General features: G+C 42.5%; 1 long non-coding RNA gene across 1 annotated transcript; it reads left to right on the forward strand.

The window, feature by feature from the left end:
- The first annotated feature begins 637 nt into the window (after nucleotides 1–637).
- Nucleotides 638–25,464, forward strand: LOC132657043 (uncharacterized). The gene is made up of 3 exons (XR_009594885.1): nucleotides 638–1,269; nucleotides 24,246–24,368; nucleotides 25,349–25,464. It is a non-coding gene; the product is annotated as an uncharacterized LOC132657043 (long non-coding RNA).

Genomic DNA, 25,464 nt, shown 5'->3' on the forward strand with positions numbered 1-25,464 from the left:
CAACGCTCTGTTGTTGTTGTGTTTATTTGTTTATTTCCTTTCCAACTTTCCAAATTTGGATTCCATAAACATATGGCCATTTCTGCATTCCTGCAGAGAATACCTATAAGACTGATTTAATTTTAAATATTTATTAAAAAATACTTTAAAATCTATTAGACGAAGCTCTGATCTGAGAAGCCCTGTGGAGAGGGAAATGGTGTTGGTGAGTGTGTTTCATTCCTCAAAGGATGAAGAAATAATTCCCAACACACCGTTACCAAGTAACTGTGGAAGTTGTGTATGATTCAACCTTCTCTACTGAAGATGAGGAAGGGAAGGAGAAAAAGAGAGAGGGAAGGAAGTAGGAAAAGAGAGAGAGAGGGAGACCTATAGCCTAGGCTTGCTGTGTAGTCAAGGATGACCTTGAACTTTGGACTATCCTGCGTCCACCTCCCCAGTGCTAGGATTACAGGCATTCACACCCCCATGCACGATTTGTGCAATGCTGGGGACTGAATTCCGGATTTCCCACAGGCTGGGCTCTGCCAACCGAGTGACTTCTCTGGCCCTACAAGTGCACGCTTCTGCTCACAGATTAAAGTTATCTTTGCCCTTAGACCGTCTCTTGTGTTCAAGGTATTGTGATAATCGTTCATTAACCTTTACAGGGGAGAGCAAAGTCACTAGCATTCACTAGCATGGGTCCTGGGTAAATATAGCCAGACACTCCTCTATAGGAAGCGACTCCAGCTGAAGAACAAAGAGACAATAAAGGGACCTCCAGCTGCTCTAAAGGGTGTTTCCGAACTCAAACAGCTGCTTCCGGAGTGTTATTCTCACCTTCCCCAGCCTTTCAGCGGAAATGTTTATTGGCTCATTCAGGATGGAAGATCTTCCCAGTTAGGCAAGTCGACGACGTAAAGACACAATGGTGGGAGTTGGTGAAGCTTCCGCAGGAGCCCACCTCCATTGGCAGCTGAGTTCATCTGGGTGCAAGGAGAGCCGAGTGTCACACACACTGGGCCAGGTGCCTGGGATTGATCCTGCTCATCCATTCTGAATTATGTCATTTCTGGTGCTGGATTAACTTTTCCAAACTAATATTGATGGCAGAGGTGTGTGGGGGTGTGGGAAGATGTGTCGTCTGTCCATCCGTTGTCCACCCCACCCCCATATACCCACACACACTCATATGCCTTCATGCCTGGAGGACAGGACAAGAGGTCAGAAAGAAAGACACAGAGACTCCTGCCTGGAGTGGGCGATGTTTGCAATTGCCTGGCTCACGTGAGTGTATTGTCTTTGTTCACATTATCTTCTCTGTATCCTCATCTGTCTCTTCATCCCTCCCTAAAAGGGCACAAACTCTGTTAGATTAGCCCTACCCCAGTGACCTCATTTAATTTAATCACCTCTTTACAGGTCTTTTTTTTTTTTTTTTTTTCTAAGCAGAGTTACACGTGAGGATAAGACTTTGGGGTTTGCATTTTGAGGATATGACATTTCTGAATAAATGTGCTTATGACACTGGCTCGGATATAAAGAGCAGAATTGAGGGGCTGCAAGATGGCTGCACAGGTAAAAGTGCTTGCGGCACTAGCGTGATGACCTGAGTTCAATCCCCAAGTCCTACCCCAGAAGGAGAGAGACCCAACCCCTTTGACCCGAACACCTGCACAATGTCAAGCGTGTTCACACACACACACACACACAATTTAAAATATGCATCAAGAAACATGAGATAGATGGAGTAAAATGAAAGTTGGGTTTTCTGAGGTGGACTGTTTTAAGGAAGAGCTTGCTTCAGAAGGCTTCACCACTGGAGGGGAAGGACTGAAATAAAGAGTGAGTCTTGTGAAAGGGACGCAGGTTAAAGAGCAGGCGGTGTAAAGAGCTGTTTTCTCTGTCCGTCACCTGCCTGCCGGGCCTCAGCTAACACACTTTGCCAAGGCCAGTGACTCAGCAGAGCGTAAAGCCAGCAGCTGCCGAATGACAGCCTCCAAGCAGCTACTCTGCATCTGTCTGCTCTGAGAGGCAGAGTGACCACAGTGAGCCAACATGAGTTGGTCCTTGCTATTTCCCTCTGGCCACCACACTGTCTTTTCTGTCCATTTGAGTATGACTTCATTGTTACAAAACAATGCAGCAAGGGACTGCTGCCCAGGCCTCCCTTCCTCGCTCATCATTCTGACAGTGAGCTGAGCTGGATGGCTCCAGCCCCTGACAAACGCAGCTAGGAGCAGGTCTGCAGAGAGTGCTGCTTTGCAGTACGTTTAAGTCAAAGCACAGGTTTTTCTCTTTCATCCAGCTTTCTCTGTACCCAGCAATGAAATCCGTCTAAAAGTTAAAACCCCAAGTCAGCAAGTGATAAATCCCAAGCCTCGACCCCTACCACAGAGAAAGCTAGGCTCAGCAGCCTTGGACACCCTGGGGGAGTTAGCTGAAGCATTTAATCTCCCTTGCTGTTGAAGAGCTTGGGGTTGCCATTAGATGGAGCTCAGTGAAAGAAAGAACAGAAGATGTGGATTTTTGTGCATTAGAAAGAGGTTTTCCTAGAAAACGTAAACTCTATCGGAACAGTTAAAGGGGTGTATTTTGTTTTCCTGTGTGATTGCGTAGAGTAAATTTTGTCAGTCTATATTATCGGGGCAAAGCTGTAAACGCTGTCAAGTGGAGTGAACCTTGGAAGGGTGAGCTATAAGACCCTAGGAATAGACAGAGAAATCCATTAGGATGGTCTAGTTCATTATGTGCTAGAGTTCAGAGTGTGCAGGCGAACTTGGATTTCCATATAATTCATGAAATAAGGTCTGTCGAGTTTATTTCCTTGTCTCTAGTCCTCAGTCATTCCTATCACAAGGAGACTTTTTCATGAAAACTTTTGCAACAATGATACACATGGCTTAGAAAAAGAAAGTCAAACTAATGTTAGTGTTGGAAGTAGATCATCTGGATTTGTACAATGATGAGACAGTAGCTGAGCCTGGTTAGAGCACACACAGCCTGGTTCTTTCTTGCTCAATGGCTAGAATAAAATTGGAATATGTAGGCTGGGGCTAGAGGAATAGCTCAGAGGTAGAGAGTCCTCACCTAGTGTGCAAGAGGACCTAAATTCTATCCTCAGCACCCACCCACACCCATTTACAGAGAGAGAGAGAGACAGAGACAGAGACAGAGAGAGAGGAGGAAGAGGGTCAGGACAGACTGACAGACAGAGAGGAAGAGAGGCAGATAAACAGAGACAGAGACAGAAAGACAGAAGCAGAGAGGGGACAAGGGGGATGAAGAAAGAGATGATAGTTCAATGGTACAAGAAAAATATGAGTTGTGGGGGGGAAAATGAGTCCTTCTGAATACCATAAGAGAAAAAAATAATGGTGTCTGTGTTATATAACTGTTTTATTATAACTATTTACATTACATTGAGTGACACTGGAAATTTATGGAGGACATTTTACTTAAGAACAACCATATGCCAAGACTCTATATTTTGATAGAGATCAAAACACCAGAGTAAAGAAAATAAAATCAATCACTTACCACATTCATTTATATACTTCATTAAATCAGAGTAAAAGATCTGTGTGTTGTAAGCAATGAAAAGACTGTGAATTTAAAACCTGCATATATTATTTTTATGAACTAGCTTATATTGATAAGTTTTTGAAAGGAGACATTTTTTTCCTTCTCAATATGTATTTCTTCATTCATTTTGGACTGCTATAACAGAATGCCTAGACTGGATCCATTGTAAAGAAGAGTGATTCATTTTGTACAGTTCTGGAGGCTGGGAAGTTGAGGTAAAGTTGTCTAACAGGAGTCTTCTTATGGAATCTTCCCACAGAAGGCAAAATGGCAGGAGAAAACACACAGGACAAGCATAGAGATGGGGCCAAACGTATTAAAAGCAGCCCACTTCCACATGAAAACTAATTTACTCCACCAAGAAACTAAGTCATACAGTAGAGCAAAGACTTTAGTATATAATCAACGCCTGAAGGCCCCAACCCCAGCAGTATGCATTGGGGACTGTATTTCCAGCACATGGACTTTGGGTACAAGTTCAAACCATGGCAATATGCATCTATACAAGTGTTCAGCCTATGCAGAGATCACACACTTGTGCTTTCCCTTCTACACAGTAAGTGCTAATTAACATAGCAGGTGGGATACACTTGTAAAATGTGTTTACAAATCTACCTATGTATGCTGGGTGATCACACCTGTAATCCCAGCTTTTGAGAAGCTGAGGCAGGAGGATCATGAATTCAAGGCCATTCTGGGCTCTGTAGTAAGACTTTGTCTCTTAGAGAGAGATTTAAATTTATGTGGCTATATGCACTGGAGTGGTCAGGGTGGTCTATGTTACAGGGTGGGGGTAATTTTAGAACCAGTATCTTCTAATTAAAACATAATACAATACTTCTTTTGCTATAGATAGATGGGTGTGAACAAAGCAGCAGTCCTCCTCACGAAGTCCTACACTGTGGTGCTCCCCAAACCTGGGGTAGAGATCCCAGTTCAGCCAGGTAACACACATCCTCATAGGAATATATTCCAAGAGTCCACAGTCTAGGTTGGGACGTAAGGAACTAGAGGACTCTGGGAAAACAATTACCTGAGCTCCTCCACTGGGCCTCAGCTGTTACCCAGACATCCCTCTGGTCTGTTTACATTAAACGCAGAAGTGGCAAGGAATCCAGTAACTATTAGTGATGATCAAGGAAGTTGTTTTCTCCCAAAGAATAGGGGGATTTGAGGGAAGGGTGGAGGGATAATTAGAATATGATACAGAGTAATGAAAGAGTATTGTATTGTTAGCCTGTGGGTCAGCATCAGCTCTGACTTCAGATTCTTGAATGAGACCATGCTGGTTTGGGTTTCTATCCTTGCATTTAACTGCTTTCGAAAAGACAGGATGTGGACTCCCCAGAACTCAATGACTGGGGAGAGAATGAGTGAAAGAAAAAAAAAAAAATCAAAGATCACATGGCCTTCCTAGCTTAGACCACAGGTGATATCAGGGTGGATGTTGATAAATGTCTAAATGTGGTAAAGGGTTGTGCTACAAAGCATTGTGGGGTTGTAGCTTTGCATTCCAACAATGCTTTACAGGTCGCAAGGTATTTCACCCTCTCATTTGATGCTCACGGCAGCTTGGTGAGAGTACCAGGCTATATCAACAGCCCTGTCTCCGAGATAAGCAAACAGAGGCTCTAAATACTTAAGTGATTTTCCAAAGGTCTTGGGGAAATTGTGAGTGTGGGGCCTGAGCTTTGGTCTTTTGACTCTAAGTCTTCAGACCACTGAGTTAAGCGTTCTTCCAGATGCCCTGAATTAGAGCACAGAGCCTCCGAAGAAGACGATAATGGTAAGGATTTAGTCCTGGTACTTCCAGTCTTAGAACTATTGACCACACGTGCTTGGCCTTGTTTTTGTAAAGCTGATCTTTGGTAGAGTGACCTCAGTCCGAGGTATGTCAATAGCATACTTCAAGCTATGACAGCTGAAAAGATCTGATCAGATCTTCCCTGAAAGACAATATTCCCCTGATTGAAAACTGATGATTTGGTCTTTTCAACACAATGAGCTCACAGGAAAAAAAATATCCTGTCAATTCTTGCAAAGAACTAATATGTATTCTGGGTATTGTTTAGAGAAACTGGCCAAAGGATGAATTCAAACTGAAGGTGAAGGCCAAGGACTTTTCCCTGTTAGATTTAAAAGAAGCCAAGAAGAATCTCCTGGTAGCTGACCTCGTGGCAGATTCGTATGTGAGGTGGCTAACGAGGAGATTGGGAAAAAGCTGAGAGAGCGAACGCTTGTGAGAAGCCAAAGCTTGAGCATCTTGGGAGACTGAGTCTATTTCTATCTTAGCTACTAGCTGGGTGGTAAGAGCTTTGGCAGGTCACTACGTTTTCTGGACAGAGTCCTCATTCATAGAATGAGGAGGTTGGGACCTAGTAGGTATAGGTATCTCACAACGGAAATATTATGTATGCTGTGTGATACCTATTGAAGCACTCTGGGATCTTAAATCCCACATGTTCCTGAATCAAATCCCATACAACTCCAAGTCAGACACATTAATAATTCCATAGCAAAATGCAGAGCTGTTCATACTCAGACAGAAAAGAGAGAGAGAGAGAGAGAGAGAGAGAGAGAGAGATGACTAGCAGCCTTGTATCATGAGGTTGGATTTTGTTAGAGGTGTGGCAAGGGCTAAAACCATTTTGGCTTTCAGACACTAGGCTTCAAATCTGTAGAAGCTGTATTATTGTAGTTATTCAGTTTCACCATTAATAATTGATTAACAAACTCTATTATTAAAACCTGAAGTCTATTAAACCAAGGGTACACATTTAGAACTCTCTGGAAGGTTGGGTTTCATTAAGCGATTAAAGATCTACTCTTAACATTAACTTTCTTGCTTCTTAAATGTCAAAGCTGCCTCAACTGGCATTCTCTCAGATCTTGGTTTTTAATCCTATTATCTCATCCTTATGAAAAAAAAATTGTGCATGGGAAAAGTATGAGTGCATTTCTTGAAATCCTTTTTATTTTAACATAGAAACATATAATACACTTTATGAGCTATCACCTTGTATGTAGTAAGAAAATGTCAATTTATCAAGCTAAATCTAGCTCCTGGGAATCAAATGAATAAATTGATGAGTTTTGTGAGGGTCATACCCTCCCTTACTTTGGGGAAATGAAAGGGGAAATGAGATAGTTCTGTAGGGCTGGCAGAAGCTCCAGCTCCTGGCTAGCCCATGCGGCAGGTCCTCAGTTTAGAGGGAGTCTGACTTTTGTGCTTCTCAGTTCTCAAAAGGGCTATAAATAGCCGCCAAGCACTTTCCCCCACTCAATCAGCACTTCCTGTTGACCGACCACTAATCATGCTCTGCAGAAGAGCATGGAGCTCAATGTGCCGAACAGAAAAGCCGCGCTCAGTGCAGTGAAAGGGTGGCTGCCATTAGCGTCCAACAGCCCACTGCTGAGGAGCTGAAACGTAATATGCTTGCCTCGCTCTGTGTGTAAAGCCATGGGAGAAACTTCGACTGTAGATAGTTGAGCCACAGAGAGGTCAAAAGATAGACTGGGTGACGGGCTAGGGAGGAATAAAAGGGAAGGGAAGAGTTGTTGAAATGGGGTCGGCTATTGGTTATAAAAATTGTCCATGAAATATCCAGCCTTTCAGTTGTCTAGTTTGTGTTATTACATAATCAAAATGGTGCTACCACCTTATTATAATTCTTACTATAATAAATATCAAGTACGGTGATAGGGATTGGGAGTATGGTGAGGAACACGATATTTGAAATGTAGTGGTATAAACAGATAATGAGCAAGTAAGGGACAGGCACCTAATTTCAGAAAATGATAAATGCTGCAGAAAGGACCAGCTATGCAATAAACCAGTTAGTTTTAGTTTATATTGACACCGCCTAGAGTCATCCGGGATGAGAGAGCCTCACTGAGAAATTACCTGGATCAGATTGGCCCGTGAGTGCGTCTGGGAGCGGATTGTCTTTTGATTACGAATTGGTTCGAGGGGGCCAGCCCACTGTGGGCAGCGCCACAGGCTGATGAAGGCCTGGGCTGCAGAAGGAAAGAGCCAGAGAGCAGCCAGCAAACAGGGCTCTTTCAACAGCTCCTGCTTCCGGGTTCCTGCCTTGAGTTCCTGCCCTGACTTCCCTCTGTGAGGAATTCTGACAGGGAAACCAAGTAAACCCTTCCAACGGAAAGCTGCTTTTGATTGAGTGTTTTATCACTGCAACAGAAAGGAAGCCAGAAGAGTATTCAATTTGTGTCATATGCTTTTGAAGGGCTTCTCAGTGAAGGACTTTCCAGGAGGGGAGAGACTGCAAACTAAAGCCAGAGAAGGGGGAGCTGGAAGACCTATGGGAGGAAAGGAGAGGGGGGAGGAGAATTAGAGAAGTGGCAGGATCTGGGGCTGCAAGGCCCAGTAGATCCCAGGCGTCTGTCATTAAGAGCAAAGGCAGTGAGCAGGTACTGAAGGTTTAAGACCAAGGCACAGGTCATGTAGGTTGATGGTTCTCAATGAACGAGCTTGCTGCCTTGTGAAACATGGATTGGGAAAAGGCAAGAGTTAAAAATGGAAGCAACAGTTTGGAAGGATGATTTGGATGTGACTATTTCAACAATTAAGGATATGAGCAGCAGTTATCGGTCTTAAATTCTGAGAATGAGGACTAGTTTGTGTTAGGCTGAATCTTGGACGGTTTCACCATCCTGGAAGCCATGGTTGTTACTAGCTTGGAGTGCCTCACTTCTAACCTATGTTCATTTTCTCGTGTGTATAGCATTTAATAACCCATATGTAAACAGAAATCTACAAATGTCACTTTGCTAGAGATAATAGCATTCACGGTGTCGTTAGATAAATTCCACCTTAACCTGGCAATACTGGACAGAACATTAAAGGCTGGTGTTATATTTCCATTCAACCCTTATCCTACATGTTAAAAAATTCTAATATATTTCCTTATGTAGACATCTCCTTATCACTGAACTTATGTCTGCCTACCATTCTTTTTTTTTTTCTAGGCTGACATGTAGAATTAGCATTGCATCGAGAAACCCATACACGAATACAATGCTCATGTCTTTAAGAGACAATCTTTACTTTGTTTTGTCATATGTATGATTCTTAAAGGGATCTTCCATTTGTTTCAAGGAGAAGATGTGAGAAATGAGTGGGTTTTGCATGTGCATATATATGCATGTGTGGTACTCAGTTACCATACTGTTAAACATGCTAGGCTTCACATGACTTTGCCAACATTTGCTGTCCTGTTAAGACTGCACTGAAAACGCGGCCAGATAATAGATTTCTAAAAGTAGCAATGTATAACAACAATGAACACTTATCTCAGTTTGCACAGGGAGTAGCTTAATTTCTGCCTCACTTAGGGTTTCTACTGCTGCAGTGAAACACCGTGACCAAAAGTAAGTTGGAGAAGAAAGGGTTTGTTTGGATTACACTTCCACATGCTAATCCATCATTAAAGGAAGTCAGGACAGGAACTCAAATAGAGCAGGAACGTGAAGGCAGGAGATGATACAGAGGCTGTAGAGGAGTGCTGCTTACTGGCTTGCTCATCATGGCTTGCTCAGTCTGCTTCTTCATAGACCCAGGACCACTAAGGGATGGTACCACCCACAAAGGGCTGGACCCTCCCCCATCAGTCACTAATTGAGAAAATCCCCTAGAGTTTTTCTCAATAAAACTTGCCTGCTTTCATATCACTCTAGCTTGTGTCAAGTTGACATAAAGCTAGTTGGCGCAGTGGTCAGTTTGTTTTGGTATCAGTAATAAAGCTGCAGTCTTTGAGGACTGGAGTCATCTACATGGATCTACAAGGTTAGCTGTCAGCACATGGGAGCTGATGTTCAAAGTGACTTCTGGCTGGGCTCCATCCATCTACCTCATTCTTCATGCTGGTCAGTGGGCTGTGCTGAGTTATCACAGTACACACCCGTTCTAGTGCTCTCAGGTCAGTAGACACAATGGCCAGGTCTGGACGTCTTTGAAATTTTCCTTGTCTACAGGGAGCGTAAGAATGATGGCAACTTCCATTGCTATCATTCTCAACATAGGAATATAAAGCAGGAATCATTATCTTCTTTTTTTTTTTTTTTCTTTTTTTGGAATGAGGAATCTGGGAGCCAAAAGATGGTTTTCATGACTAGGAAAAAAAACAAAAGCAAGTTAGCATTCAAAGTCATATCTCTACCTGCAAGTTAGTCTTTCTTTTTCTTACTACTCTATCTTTCTGTGCAGTAAAGGAAAATATTAAAATAGTACTCTAAGCTGGGTGCAGTGGCACACACCTGTAATTCCAGGACTCTGGGAGGCAGAAGCAAGTGGAGCTCTGTGAGTCTGAAGCCAACCTGGTCTACAAAGTGAGTCCAGAACAGCCAAGACCACATGGAGAAACCCTGCCTCATAAAACAAAAACAAAACAAAAAACCAGTACCAACCAACAAACAAACAAACAAACAAAACTTAAACAAAAACAAACAAAAATAAAAATAGCACCTTAGCTAGCGATGGAAGCCAGACCAGAATGAAAGACAGGAAGAAAGAAAACGCCATGTATTAAATCTGAACAGAAAAGTAGTTAATAGTACACACACCTACGGGTTCAGGAGCCCTTATTTGGGGGATATTTGAGTGATACCGTGAAGACAGTAACTTACACATATGAAATTATTTCGACTATACAGGCACACAGATGAAAGCTTTATGGCAGTCGTTGAAGTAAGCACAGTGACACGATGCAGTGGGGTTTTCTGATGGCCATAAAGAGAGGCTGGCAGAGGATGTTTCACACCTTTGGGGCTATGTAAGAGCAGAGACTCTCCTCTAGGAATTGTTAACTACGTTATCATGTATGACCCTAAAAACCACAAGGAGACATAGCAATTGGCTTAGTAACCAAGCCATGAGCAGGACTTGCAGAACATAGTGATAGTTTTGAACTCGGGTCCATCTGAACCCAGACTGGACATGCTTGCTCCCATAGCAGCTGCCACAAGGTATTAGCCCAAAGGTAATATTTCTTTCCTGATTATGTGTTGTTAAGTCTGCTAAAAGCTTCTTTTAATTATTTGATGATCCTCTAAAACCTGGACACACACACACACACACTCACACTCACACTCACACTCACACTCACACTCACACCGTGCCTTCTGTCCTGTGACTCCCCAGGACACCATCATCTCAATCTGCCATGCTTGGCTCATTTCTTCTGTTCATCTTCCCCATCTAATCTGTTTGCTCATCTTGGCCATCCTAACACTGCCTTCATTTCCACGGCATCTCCTTAGCTCCCTGTCCAAAGGAACCATCTTGTAAGGCCTCACTGCTGCCAGCCTGGTAGGTTGAAGTAATCTCTAAAATGGCCTGTAAGGATGCTCACCCGCTGGTCTTTAACCCTTGTGGAAATCCATCCCCTTGAATTGGAGTGCCATAGCAACCCACTTGAAATAATCAAAATAGACCATGTGCAATGGGATGTCACTTCCTGAAAAAGACAGGACAAGATTCTGGTTTCTTACTTACTCTGCTGGAGGCCATATGCCGTATGAAGAATCGCACTGTGTGAAAGCTATGTGGCAGGGAACTGAGGGAGGCTTCTGGCGAAAGGCCGCTGACAACCTGAACTCCCCAATCTGGTTTCAATCCTTGAAAAGCTGTGTCCCACCAGTGGCCATACCCAAATCCTGCCCTTAAGAAACAAATGCTTGTTGATGCTGCTACATCTTGAGAGAATTTATTTTTGGCAATAGATAACTTCTGGGTATATAGTTGTTTGTGTCATTTCCACACTTCCAGAAGCTTTTAATGACTCTCATTTGCCTTCAGGAAATAGCTAAGCCTCTTAGGCTGACAGTGGGGACACTTTATCTCCAAGTCCCAGCATGCCAGTTAATAATTAATTGAGGATTATTTGATAGTTGAAGGCAGTAGTGTATAATTCAGATATCAACTGATGCCACGTTGTCCTTAAGGGCTAAAGAAAATTGTTACCAACATCCAATACATACTCTGTGGAAAATCCAACATCCTCCCAAGATATCAGTTTCCTGGTAGATTTAAATACTAAGATTCACATCTGGCCTTATTTTGCTTCTGTTCAGTTAATTCAGCACATGTAATTCTCTCTCCCCGATGATACTACTGTTTTGCAAACTGTCAACTCAATCCCTTTTCTACACACACACACACACACACACACACACACACACACACACTACTACTGTTGTATGAAGCAGATTTCAGAAAAGTTTGAGGATTTTTTTTAACAGCTCAAACAACTTAAGTTGAATATTAGATATTGCTATTAAAGTACTTAGGAATGTGAAAAGAGTATGTGCATTTATTGTAGTTTACATTTGCATAAAGAAACACTAACAAGACATCATAGACATTTTCTATGATGGGGAGTGAATTAAACGGGGAAAGTGGACTATGACATTCTATTTCATTCTGGTGTGTTGTTTTGACTTAGGAAAATGCATTTTCCCCCCCAGAAAATAAAAGTACACCTTTTTAAAAGAAAACACTCTCAGATCCCTTCACTGGTAATTTTCTACTAGACTCACACGCCAGTGGACTCTGAATCCTTCCCACAACGCTCTCATTTCTCCACACACACATTTGTTCAGAGTTGAGTTCTTCCCCGTTTCAAATCTAGACTCGTTTCATTCTCGATTCAGTTAAGGTTGATCTCCCTCTCTTCCTGGCTTATCTTTATTTTTTTACTTATGCATTTGTGCGTGAGTCTCTGTGTGTGTGTACGCCTTGTGAATGCTGGTGTCTGCGGAGGCCAGAAGAGGGTATTGGACAGACTTACTGTGGGTTCTGGGACACAAGCTTGGCTCTTCTGTAGAAGCAGCAAGTGCTCCTAACTGCTGGGATACCTTTCCAGCAGTTAAATTCTCTCCTTTACCTACTTTGGATTCAGATGTAAATCTACCTTCCCACATACCATACTCACAAATGTGATCATATAAACAAAGTACACAGAAGAAAAAAAAATGATGCTTTTCAATTACTTGTTTCTGTTCTATCATCCAATCCCCAGGACAGAGAATAAGAGGAGGCTCATGGGTAGCACAGAGAAGGGGATGGGTGAAAACCAGCAGGTGAGTCTAAAAAACATCAAAGGGAAATTATGCTTAGTACATAGCTTTGCTTTGAGACCAACCTGACTGTACCCAATAACCTTCTGACATCTTCATTAAGTGGGAATGATAACCAAAAGTAAATGGCCTTTATTGGAACAAGTTGTTTAAGTGATTTTCTTCCATTTCCATAGTGAAACTTTAAAACAATGCAAGATTTTTTTAATTTAAAAATTTTAAGTTTTAATTAAAAAAAATCATACACTGGCACTTCCTGCCTGTATACAAATGGTTAATAAACATATGAAAGAATATACAACTTTTTATTCTAAGGGAAACTATCAACCAAAATTGTAATATATACTAATGCATTTATCGTAACCAAAATGTAAGAGACAATGCCAAGTACTGACAAGGCTGCAGAAAATAACACATGTAAGCATGAATTGTCACAAGTACTCCCATGAACATGTAGTATTCTACTGTAACTGAGCCTCTACATCTCAAGAACATCCTTGGATTCCGTATGTCATTACAAACAAATATATATGCCTGTCCCCAAACCTGGAAGAGTATCAAAATGCCCATAAATAAACCATAGACTGCATCCAATGCTCTCTTCATAAACAACAGTGAATATATTAATAGAAGAAGCCATACAGGAAGGAATTATCTTATAATCTCATTTCCACAAAGCAGAAAATTAACAAACACCTAAGCTTTAAGGAGAGTAAATTTTGGTTGATTTGGGGAAATGGACAGCGTATTAGCTCACTCATTTCTTTGATGAATACCATACAAGAGAAACTTAGGTAAAGAAGGGCTTATTGTGACTGACAGTTATAACTCATCCTGGTGGGGAGTCATGCTGTAGTCAATGAGCTGGCAACACTGTTTGCAGTCCGGAATCAGAAACACGTGAACGCTGACGCTCAGCAGACCTCCTCCTCTTCCCGCTCCAGCCAAACGCCTCACAGGCAGGCCCTCAGGTCATCTCCTAGCTGATTCTAAATACCATTAGGTTGACAAATAAGATTAGCCATCAGATGGGGTCAGAAAGAAGGGTTAAAAGAGATTCCTGTATTCCTCATTATGATCTATTTCTTATCGTAAATGTTTCACTTCATGATAGTATTCTTACTCTGGAGAGTTTTCAAACTGGATATTAGACATATAATATAGGATAAACATACTAAAATCTATACACCTAAGGAAGCTGATCAAGAAGGAGGACCCTGGGTAAGATGCTTGATATTCATTCAGAAAGGCAAATGAGATGGACATCGGAAGATGGAGAAAACAGGGAACAGGACAGGAGTCTACCACAGAGGGCCTCTGAAAGACTCCACCCAGCAGGGTATCAAAACAGATGATGAGACTCATAGCCAAACTTTGGGCAGAGTGCAGGAAATCTTATGAAAGAAGTGGGAGATAGAAAGACCTGGAGAGGACAGAAGCTCCACAAGGAGAGCAACAGAACCAAAAAATCTGGGCACAGGGGTCTTTTCTGAGACTGATACTCCAAACAAGGACCATGCATGGAGGTAACTTAGAACCCCTGCACAGATGTAGCCCATGGCAGCTCAGTGTCCAAGAAGGTCCCCAATAATAGGACCAGGGTCCATCTCTGACATGAACTCATGGGCTGGCTCTTTGATCACCCCTACCTGAGGGGGGAGCAGCCTTACCAGTGCACAGAGGAAGACAAAGAAGCCAGTCCTGATGAGACCTGATAGACTAGGGTCAGATGGAAGGGGAAGAGGTCCTCCCCTATCATTGGACTGGGGGAGGGGCATAGGAGAAGAAGAGGGAGGGAGGGTGGGGATGGCAGGGGAGGGGAAGGGGCTACAGCTGGGATGCAAAGTGAATAAACTATAATTAATAAAAATTAAAAAATTAAAGATTTATGTACTTTCCTTTAGATGCACATCAACACTAAACTACACTCCACTAAAAGTCCCCAAGACTTTATCAGCAAGCTTATATTTAGCATTTGTTATGATTTGACATTTGTGTCCCTCCTAAACTCACCTTGAAATTTATTCCTCTGTAGGGATAGTATTAGGAGGTGAAACCTCTGGGAAGTGATTACCCATGAGGGTTCTGCTTTTATGACAAGGATTAACAAAGTCTTCAGAGATCTGCCTGTTCTCTGTCATGTAAAGACACAACATTTGTGCCCTTTTCACTTTCTTATCATCTTGGAGACAAAGAGAAACCTTCACAAGACACTGCCTGCTGGTGTAATAGTGGCTGACTGTTATGGCAGTCATCAACTGCGTTCTGATTGGATTTCAGTCTTGCTCCACAGAAGGAAATTCATGACTACACTATAGAGCTGGTTAAAAACAAAAAGACTATAAGGAGATCATAGGTACTAGAGGGAAATATGCTACCGATGTTTTGCTAAATGTTCATGTTGTCAAACTCCCTTTTAAATACTTATGTTAGTACCATAGATTTCTGCTACTCTCAACCTTGGTCACAGAATTTTCTTTTTGCAATGAGCAACAGTTAACACAGAGACCAGTAACTGGTCAAAGTACCGAAAATAAATTATCATATCATTATCAACCCCAACCCACCCACCTAAGACTCAAGAAACATTGTGGAAGACAGAGCAGAAAGATTATAAAAACGAGTAGATGAGGAAGAGTGCTGTGAAATACTATTTTCTGGACATGGCCTGGCATTCCACTTAGGAACTCACAGTAGCTGCAGATCCTTACAGTAAGATCAAGCCAGTAAAAGTTCCAGCAGAGAAGAGGAAGAACTGACAGGGTTCTACCCCTGGCTGAGGAGTTCTTCTCAGCTGAAACCTGCTGGGGAAAGGAGAGTCATTTTTCTGGAGGTGTAGCCATGTGCTCTCTGGTAGCGATAAGTGAAGTCAAAGTTGTTTTGTTTGTTTTTTGTTTGTTTTGAGAAGAAAAGAGCATAAAGGATGGGGACATATTGGGAGAGGTGGCTTACAGGAGGAAGTCTCAGCTGGCAAGAGAGGTAATCATGATGCCTTGTTTACATGTATGAAGTTCTCAAAAATATATGTAAAACATAAAGCCCTCAATTTCACTTGCTTCCTTTATTCTGCTCCTTAAACACCTATCTGACCTCAGCCAGGTTGCTTTACCTTTCTGGAGTCTCATGTGCCCCCAATCAAATGTGGAAACTGTAAGCAATCTCAAATTCATCGTCCTAAAAAAGGTGCCACGCTATATGCCCATGCTTGGGCTTGTGTCTTCTTAACTTCTTTTTTACCTTAGTGTTTTGTTTTGTTTTCTGATATAAAACTAAGGCAACTTGTAAAAGAACAAGTTTAATTTGGAGCTCATGGTTCCAGAGGGCTAGAGTCCATGACCATCACAATGGGAGCACATTGGCAGGCAGGCATGACACTGGAGCAGTAGCTGAGAGCGTATATATATCCACAAGTGTGAGTCAAGGAGAGAGCTAATTGGGAATGCTATGGGCTCCTGAAGCTTCAAGACTACCCCCAGTGACACACCTCTTTTAAGAAGACTACACCTCCTAATGCTTCCCAAACAGTTCCACCAACAGGGGCCAAGCATTCAAATACATGACCTATGATGGCCACTGTAACTCACATTATCACGCATCCACTCCCTGGAGCCTGTACCCTTCTAGACATAACATAATGCAAAATGCATTTAGTCAGACTTCAAGCGTCTTCGTAGCCTTTCCCCGCTACATGGCACGAGCTCTCTAAGTCTCGATGCAGGGACTACACTGCCATGTGTCTAGTTTCAGCAGCTTTCCTTCCTCTTGGAGAAAGATTCCACAACCCTTTTCCGTCTGTATTCTTCATGATGCTAGAGCCAGCACCCCATGGCCAACACTGCCAAGTCTGGCTGCCTGCCTTGGATGGAGCCTGGCTCTCTCCCTGAATTACATTTGTATGAGCTTTGTTTTGTTGTTGCTTTTAGGACCAGAAAAACCTCTCAAAATTTTTCATTTCACAAGTTTCAGAGTTAGTTGGGAAGCATCTTGCCCTGAGGGCAATACTTCCTTTATTCCATTTTACATCAGGTTGTTTTGTTTTATTTTGTTTTTTAATCTCTTTCAGCATAAGTCTTGGTCTTGGAAATGTAGTTCCCAATACTCCTTCTTTCTCCCCAAACTGTATGTTTTGTATTTCTTTTTCCCATCCCTGCTCATTTTCATTGTAGACCTGTATACAAATCATTGTAGGCCTGTATAATAACCATATCATAGAGTTAATATTAGACTGTCTTGAAATCTCTTCTTCTAACAAAATAGTCCACAACTTTTCACTCTAGCCTAAGGAAGATTCTTTGGACAAGGGTAAAAAGCAGACACAGTCTTTACCAAATATCACAAAAATGGTCTCTAGCCCACTTGCTTAGATTTCTTCCTTGTGAAACATTTTGAAGTGGGTCTGCATAGTCCATATTGCTCCCAGCACTGTTGTTCAAGCTCCTACTAGGATGGCCCATTAAGACCTGCTCATAACTGCTTCCTAATCCAAACTTCCAAAGTCTTCTACGTTCCTCAAACAAACAAACAAAACACCGGCACAACCAGGCCTCTCACAGAAATGCTCTGTTCTCTGGCACCAGCTTCTGTCATCATTACCTTTTTATTATAATGATAAGAAACAATCTATAGAAGAAAAAAGTTTTATTTGGAGCATTTAATTTGGGGCTCACAGTCCCAGAAGATTCAGAGTTCATGACAATCATGGTGGGGATCCTGGCTGCAGGCAGACAGGTATGGTGCTAAAGAAGTCACTGAGAGTTTCCATCTTGAGCCATAAGCCTGAGACAAAGAGAGAGCTAACTAGGGACGGGGTGGGCTTCTGAAAGCCTGCTTCCACTGACAGAGCTCTTCCAACAAGGCCGTACCTCCCAGTCCTTCCCAAACAGTTCTGCCAACTAAGGATGGAATATTCAAATACATGGGCCCACGGTGGCCACTCTCACTCTAACCCCACAGCACCTCACCCCCATCACCCCACCTTGCATGTGTGAACACCTTCAAGCACTCTCTCATCTCACACCTTTCCTTTTGTCTCAGCAGCTACTTGCTTACTTGGAGCACATCTTCTTGTAGCAAACTCTCCTGCTGGGTATTGTCCGTCATTCCTCTAAAATGAGTTCATCCATAGGCTCCACGTGTTCAGTTTCAACTACGACTATCAGCCTTGTACTTTCATTGTATTTTATTTTTATTTCATAAGAGATGTAAAGCTCTTACGAGAGACATGAACTTTCCTAGCATAAATGAACTGAGTCTGTCAGGGACCCTTAGCCAGATTTGTTAAAACTGTTAATATTGGAACTGGGGAGATGTGTCCCCATTCTTGCCACTCACGGATGGGGACCGGAGTTTGAATACTCGGGACCTATGTAAAACCAGGTGCAATAGCAATGCCTCTCTGTAATCCCAGTACTCCAGAGACAAGACGGGAGGTTAAGACAGAAGAAAGCTTGACAGACAGCTAGCTTGGCAAACATAGTGGGCAACAGCAAGGGACCGTGTCTCAAGCAAGGCGGAAAGTAAGGAGCCCAGACCCAAAGTTACCCTCTGACTGCCATACACTGAGCAGCCTATGTTGTCTCTGTTCGCACTTACGAGTGTGTGTACATGTGCAGGCACATACACACATGCGTCAGTTATTCGCACATAGATTTTTCTAAATGTTAACGCTATTGTGCCGCTTCATAGACCACAAAGAAAATTTACTGTAGGAATTTACTTAAAATGTCTACAGCGCAATATGCTCCTTCATCCGTTTGACACACAGCAACTAAATAAACTGTTGGTGATGATTACCACAGCACGGAGCTCTAATCTAGAGAGACGGTCATAAATGCCTATCAAAAAATGTGTGTGTGGTGCTCTCTTCCTAAGTAGGGCAGCAGAGATGTAGCAAGAGGGCTGGTTGTTTTCCCCCTTTGGTCTTTATCTCCCTTTCTGGTCCCTTAGGTGTAAGAAATGCAAAACAAAGTCTTTGCAGTTATAGATAGGCCGGGAGAGCAGTCTCCAGGGAGGGCTCAGTTAACCTTCATTAGTTGCTAACTAGCATTTGCAGGTTGTTTCTAAATTAAGTTCTTCGGACTAGCAGCTCTCAATCTTTCCATGCGCAGAGTGACTGTTCTTGCTCCTGTGAGTAATCCCTAAGGAAGCTGCAGCCGTGATGATCCATGCGAGGGTGAGAACTAATCTCAAGGCCGGAGGGATTTTCAGGGTAATGGATTTTATTTTAATGTCATTTTTCAGCTGGGGATATAAAGTAATGATGTAGGGTATCAGCCAATTAAAAAGATCTTCCAATTTAGAACGAAACAAAATGTTTTCCAATAGAAAAACAGGGGTTGTGGGTGTGAGAATCATGACAGTCAGCCATCAGTCATGAAGGCAGGTAAACTGAGAACCTCCGTCCCCGCTTTTCTCAGATTTCACAGTCTAGAAAAGCAAATGTCAGGCTTCTTGGTCCAGACTCAGCTTCTCTAACTCATAAGACTGAACCTTTCTGGGAATCATTTCATTGCTGAGAGAGGTGAAAGATAGGCACACAGACATGTTTTGCTAAATTTGTCGAAAGACACCTACCTCAGTGTCAGTTCAATCTCCCTAGAGAAACTCAAAAATGTGAATTCAGCATATTAAAATGTGCTGTCCTCTGATGGAGAGCAAGCATGTCTTGAATGTTAAGGGTAAAACCCCACCCTATTTGTTGCAAAAATTAAAAATCATCTATTTGGACCAGCAAGATAGCTCAGTAGGTGAAAACACTTGCCTCGCAGCCCTGAAAACCTTAGTTCAGTCTCTGGAACCTGTGGTAGGAGAGAAACGATTTCTCTGTGTTGTCTCTGACCTCTGCCATGGCACATGTGAATCAGCATTGCATGTGTGAGGAGGGTGCGTACACACACAAGCGTTCTTTAAAATGCACCTGTAAGAATATTTGCTATGACTGTTTGTAACAGTGAGAAGTTAGGGGGAAACCCTCTAAATATGTAACACTAGAAGATCGGTTGAGTCACTTATTCCACAGACACAGACATAGGTTTTGCCCAGCTCTACAAAGTGACATAGCAGAAAATGCACCTTTATGAAAGGGGGCTCTGAGAGGAGGGAGCAGGTCTACAGAGGGGAGGGGGAAGAAGACAGATTAACGGGTCTATGTCACATGAAACCAGAAGAGGAAATGACTTTCAGGGAAGAAGAGGGTTAGTGTAGAGAGAAGAAGGCAGTGGAGAGCAAATGAGAACAAAATATGATATACGTGTGAAAATAAAAGTTCTCAATGAAACCTCTTACTTCATGTGGTAATTAAAATAAGAAGCGAAGATACATCTACTGAGTATCTATGACACATGCTTACCTAAAAGTAAGTCATGTTTCATTAAAATAAAAACTTAAACAGAAAAAATATATGCAATGTGCCAGATAAACTGTTAAGTACACACACACACATATATAAAATTTTGATTCAAAACAGATCAATAAAGTAGATATTAATGACGGCTTCATTTTACAAATGTTATATGCTGGAGGTCCCATGAATATTATGTGTCAGAGCCAAGAAGAGAGGGAAGGAGGAAAAGGAAGTAAAAAAGAGAGAAGGAAGAAGGAAGAGGGAGGAGGAAGAATAAGAGGAGGCAGAGTAAGGGAAGGAAATAAGGGAAGGAACAAGGGGCAGAGAGGGAGAAAGGAGGGATGAAGGAGGAGGAACTGAGCGAGAGGAAAGGGAGTAGACAGAGAGGATCAGTATTTGAAGGGACTGGGGAGGGCCTGTTGCTAGACATTGAGAGGTCTATCCACAGTAATGGCATTGTCATCTTCCCCATGTGAACTGAGGGTGCGTGACCCCATGGCTGGGTTGGAGTTCCGTGAGTTCAATGCAATCACCGGTTGCAGCAGCTTCCTAGAGATGCACAGGACTGTCTCATTTGTTGACTATTTAAGGAACAGAGTGTGCAATAGGAAGGTTTCAAAGCTCCAGAAGAAGCCCACACTGCAACAGTCCCATTTTTTCTTATATAGTCAACAAATGGCAACTATTTTCTGGTGATTTTTCCCTCTTGTCGGCATCTGAAATCTCCCTTCTTCCCTGTGATAATCCAGGTCCAGAATCCCCTCTGGGCATTTCTCCAGAGGATTTCTCTAGATTAGGTTAGTTAGGGTGGGACAGCCCACCTTAAATGTAGGTGGCATGATTCATGGACCTCACTGAAAGGAGAAAGGGAGCTATACATTTATCCTTCTCCCATTCCTGACTGGTTGATAAATGACCAATTGTCTCAAGCTCCTGCCACCATCACGGACCACAGAATCACACTGTGAGCCAAAACAAACCCTCTCTTCCTTACCAGGGAATTTTTTGATGTATAAAGAAGAGTAGCTAATACATTCTCTTGCAGGGCATCCTGCCTTCTTTCTGTTAGGTCTGAGCTTTCCTTCATTAAATCGGTTAAACATACACGGGAAGCCCAAGCTCTTCCTAACATAGAGATAAAGAAATTTAAAAGTATTGTTTCTTCTAGATCCCTTGTTCTCAAGCCCTCATGGCAAAAATCACACTTTGGTTCCCAGAAAAGGAGCTCTAAGTGTCCCTCTTGATAATCCAGCTACAACAATCCAAAGCTTTCCCTACTGAATCACTCAGAGAGTTTAAATGGGAGATCAGTTCAAGGGCATTAAAAAAAAAACAATGATATTTCTATGGCATCAAGATTATGTAATTTAGGAATAGGACAAACTTCAGAATTATAGGAAAGATCTAAGTCATGGAGAGTTTGGAGAAAATTAGCAAATATTTTCTTTCCTTACAAAGGCCCACAAGAAATAGCCAAAAACACTCTGGAAGTACTAAGTGTAGTTATAGTCTGGATGTGTTGAGACAGAAAGAAAAATTTAAGAGATGGACACAATAGGATTTGTCTAATACACTGAAATAAAACTGAACGGATTCCACACAGTAAGAAGAATGCGAAGAAATAATGATGGAGAACCACACGAAACCACATGCAGCATTAGCTGTCAAGAAATAGGGGGCTTGAGCTTCAATGTTAAGTGCTCACAGGTGGACTCTCAGCTTTGCTCACTTCAGATTGTACCAATGATGTCATACTGGCTCATCATTAGCAAAAGAGCATAGTAATTCATGGATCAGTGACTCACATGAGCATAACAATCCAGTGACAGTAAATGAATAGCATTCATCACTGTGGGAGCAGCATAATAAATGCTTAGTAAACGGTTACTAAGCAACACACAGTATCATCACCCTCACTGGGAGATGGGGGTTAGGGAGCCTAGGAAAAAAAATTCCTTCATGACCAAAGTCTAGAGATAGCCATTATGTATCAGCCCAATAATAGTGAACGAGAACAAAAAATAATAAAAGACAGTGGGACAAGAGCATAAAGAACTCCACGTGAATATAAAATGTAAACCAGAATATGCCTGAGTACCGAATGGATATGGAAAGACACCTGTATAGCATGCAACTGAGTTTAGGGAGACCACTGTCGTTCCTCTGATGAGACACACAATTCTGAAACCGTGAGGAAGGAAATGGAGAGAAGAGGAAAACACAGCGTGTTCACACTATAGCCACTGATCATGGGAAAGCCCTGGCCTCCCAGGCTTCCTCCCCACACAAGTCCAACAATCAGACCAGGAAGCTAACTAACCCCTTCCTTCCCCAGTTCCCTCAGAGCACCGACGCATTGTGCCCTCAACATTCTTGAGTAGCTCTTAGCACATAATTGGGGAGATGGATGGTCTATAGTGGCGATGATCATTTCAAGGAAAAAAGAGAAAGCCACAGGAAGGCTTGGTTTGTGACGGCCCTCCATGACACAGCCTCGAGGAGAGGTGCCCTGTATTGACTACCTCAGTTAAGCTTGCCATCCTGTGGCTGCTATTGCTGTTTTGAGCTATGGGAAGCTGTCTGCTGGTCTGAAGTATGCTGGGACTCGGCCCCCAGTATGACGTGAGCTTACTATCTTCTCTGGTTGCCCCACACAATCCCTGATCAGGTAGTAGCCCTTGCTTGCCAGTGGGTTCGTGACCTCTCCACTGGTATGTGCTTTCTTAGGGGGCACATTCTATCCTTGCGGGAGTAACCTTCCACTCACCTCCCCCAGCAGCTCAATATAAATGTCTGTTCTTGTGCCATAGATAGTTGTACAGCTGGCTTTCTATAAATATGATTGGGATTTTTTTTTTTAGACAGGGTCTTCTATATTCCAAGCCACACTTACAATTTTTGTTTGGTTTTGGTCCTTTTGTTTGTTTGCTTGCTTGCTTATTTTTCAAGACATGACATGATCTCTCTGTGTAGACCTGGCTGACGATGGCTTTGAACTCCTGATCTTCTCACCTCCACTTCACGAGCACTGGTACTGTGTGTGTGTGTGTGTATTTATTTGTTGTTGAAGTGCACACGTGTAGCTTCATAAATGCTGGACAGACATGCTACCAGCTGAGCCACATCCTCAACCTCAAGGACTTTTAAAAATGTTAAACCATCACCAACTGCTTAGAATTTTCTCATGTCTTTTGGTTGGTTGAAATATCTCTTGGGAATTCAGTGGTGGAATATCTTTTCTTCATCTTTAAAAATATTTATCTTAAAGAGATTCTTGAGAATGCAATTTTGCATGCTGTGAAAAATGTGTAAATGAAAGTTTATATTAATCATGTTGATATTACAAAGTGTAACATTATTCTGATGATACAACTCTAGAAATTCTTTACTAATATTATTTCCTGTGATAGAACTATTGTGATAAAATGTCTAATCCTTTGAATCAATCTTTTCTTTAATTCTCAATGCTGTTTATTTAAATAACTCCTCATGTCTCAAATTGTAGTTATTAACAGATGAAGAGTACTGATGAGGATCAGGCCTCCCTAAAGTTCTGGGATTTAGCTGTGACTATGAAAACCAAAACTAGCCTAATACTTAGCAGTATTTACAGAGCTTCATAGTTTCAATCCCCTGAGTTCAGTTCAACAAAATAAGCTCATTCTGCCCAGCAGAAGCAAGCAAAGACGCTTTCAAACACCAGCTGTCACATAGTGATCACCTGATGCCGGACTGTCCTGTGAAGGCCTTTTGGAGAGGGTGCTGTGGGAATGTGGAGAGTGAGCACTTACCAGCGAGCAGCCTGAAGATGACTTCCAAGCTGTGACATGAGCGGGTCCATGCCACATGCGTTTCTCTAACATCACCACCTCTCAAAGTCCACAGGAATTCTCTAGCTCCAGTCAGCTAAGCATGAGTGTGAAATAAACCTAAGGCTCCAATAACCTCAAGGTAGTGTTTCAAACTACTAGGGTGAATTCAGGCTCCACATGAGTTTAGACATCTTTTATTACTCACACAGCCCTCAGGAGCAGCCAAGAGACACATATCCACACCATATCCACAAGCTCTGGCAATATGTACACAACACATGCAAAACCAAAATGGAAGAGGGCTGGTGCCCAAGGCTGTATTTAGTGATGTCTACTCTATACATTCTGTTTGGGTAGCAGGCCTCATCTTCCTCTTCTGTTCCACCATATTCAAAGGAGGAAAATGGCTAATGAACCCTCTTCCCCACTAGCACTTACAATCTGCCAGACACCCGTGAAGACAAGGCGGCTTCCTGTGACTCTCTCAGACCCTGGCTCTGGAAAGGTCCTCACAGCAAGAAAAAAAAAAAACCAAGAGACTCCTGGCCTAGAAGGTAATCAATTAAGAGTATCCATCTTGTCATCGTTGTCTTAGTCGATTGGTTCAAAGCAAGTCTTAGGTTCCACCTTGTACTGTTGGGAAGTGGGGTAGCAGAGGCTGAGCAGGCCATGTGAGAACTCCGTTGCCCCCAGGACCCCTCACAGTGATACTGTAAATAGATGTATTAAATTAAACCATGTGTGGAAAACACTTAGCGCACACCCAGCGGGTGTCAAACGCTCGACGGTTAGCTATTATCCTATGTCTTCTTTGCTGTGTTTTCTCAGTCTACAGTCTCTGTTACTCCACCATGTGATCACTTCTCAGAAATCATTCCTGAGGCCCTCCTGCCAGCTTGGCACTAAGATGCCAGTCGTATTCTCAGCATCTGGTCAGGCATACCATAGGTGATCATAAGAAGAAGAGCATCTATGTTAAACTTGTGAAAAGGTGTAAAAGTCGTAGGAGTTAAAATGGAGTCACTTGGGTCAACTTTACTTTTTGAAAGGAAATAGGACCAGAGGTTGAAAGAGATGTTCTTACGTACAGTTGCCTGATAACAGCTATCACCAAAGAGTCTGCCAGAGCTTGCACAGAAGCCACCTCAACCTTGTGCCAAAAGCATTTCTACAGAAGAACCTGCCCAGTAATGGCCTGATCATGCTCCAATGGACACTGCTTTTGTTACTGATCATGGAAACAAAAAATGTTGTTTTAAAATGATCTCATGGGGCTGGGAGATAGCTCAGTATGCATACCAGAGGAAGCTCAATATCCAGACTACCCGTACCAGTGAGCTGTGTTTGACTGAGAGTACTTGCCTTAGTAAATAAGGTGGAAGAGTGATCAGGACAGATTACTAAAATCAAGCATGGGCTTCCACACACACCCCCCACATACACACACATGCACCCACACTAAGACATGTACACTATAGACACACACACACACATACACACGCCAGCTAATGTAATCCTCATTTTTGTCTTTAAGAACTTCCCTTTGGTTGCATGGCTACTATCCTGGGACTTGGGAGGCTAAGAAAAAAGGATCGAGTTCAAAGCCAGACTGGGATACTTAACAAGACTTTTAAAACAAAACACAAGCTA

The sequence above is a fragment of the Meriones unguiculatus genome, chromosome 10 (genome assembly GCF_030254825.1).
Source record: "Meriones unguiculatus strain TT.TT164.6M chromosome 10, Bangor_MerUng_6.1, whole genome shotgun sequence".
Taxonomy (NCBI): domain Eukaryota; kingdom Metazoa; phylum Chordata; class Mammalia; order Rodentia; family Muridae; genus Meriones; species Meriones unguiculatus.